The following is a 938-nucleotide window of genomic DNA, read 5'->3' on the forward strand; positions in this document are numbered from 1 at the left end:
TTTGAAGGGTTAGGGTTGAGTGCTTATTTTTTAAGGGTTAGGGTGTAGTTCTTATGGTATAGGGGGCTAAGTTTTCTTAGTTTAGGGTTTAGGGTTATTTTTTTTATTTTAGGGGTTAAGGTTAAGTTTTTTATTTGAATGGTTAGGGTTTGGTTAGGGTTTAGTTCTTATTTTTTAGGGAAATAAAATTACATTTATAAGTTGAAATAAAATTTCTTTTTTTTAATGTGTACTTCTGATGAAATAAAATTACATTTAGAAGTTGAAATAAAATTTCTTTTTTTTTTAATGTGTACTTCTAATGAAATAAAATTACATTTAGAAGTTGAAATAAAATTTCTTTTTTTAAAGGGTAAGGGTTTAGTTCTTATTTTTTAGGGTTAGGCTTAGTTTTTTATTTTAGGGTTAGGGTTTATGTCTGAACATTTTAGTGTTAGGGCTAATTTTTAGGGGTTAGGGTTAGGTTTTTTATTTTAGGGTTAGTGTTTAGTTCTGAACATTGAAGGGGTTAGGGTTAGGTTTTTTATTTGAAGTGTAAGGGTTTAGTGCTTATTTTTTAGGGGTTAGGGCTAAGTTCTTTTTTTAGGGGTTAGGGTTAAGTCTTTTTATTTTAGGGGTTAGGGCTAACTTTTTTATAAGGGTTAGTGTTTAGATCTTAATTTTGAAGGGTTAGGGTTGAGTGCTTATTTTTTAAGGGTTAGGGTGTAGTTCTTATGGTATAGGGGGCTAAGTTTTCTTAGTTTAGGGTTTAGGGTTATTTTTTTTATTTTAGGGGTTAAGGTTAAGTTTTTTATTTGAATGGTTAGGGTTTGGTTAGGGTTTAGTTCTTATTTTTTAGGGAAATAAAATTACATTTATAAGTTGAAATAAAATTTCTTTTTTTTAATGTGGGAAGGGTATTTTTTTTTTTTTAGGGTTTAGGGTTATTTTTTTTGATT

Source organism: Glycine max, chromosome 15 (genome assembly GCF_000004515.6).
Source record: "Glycine max cultivar Williams 82 chromosome 15, Glycine_max_v4.0, whole genome shotgun sequence".
Classification (NCBI taxonomy): Eukaryota; Viridiplantae; Streptophyta; class Magnoliopsida; order Fabales; family Fabaceae; genus Glycine; species Glycine max.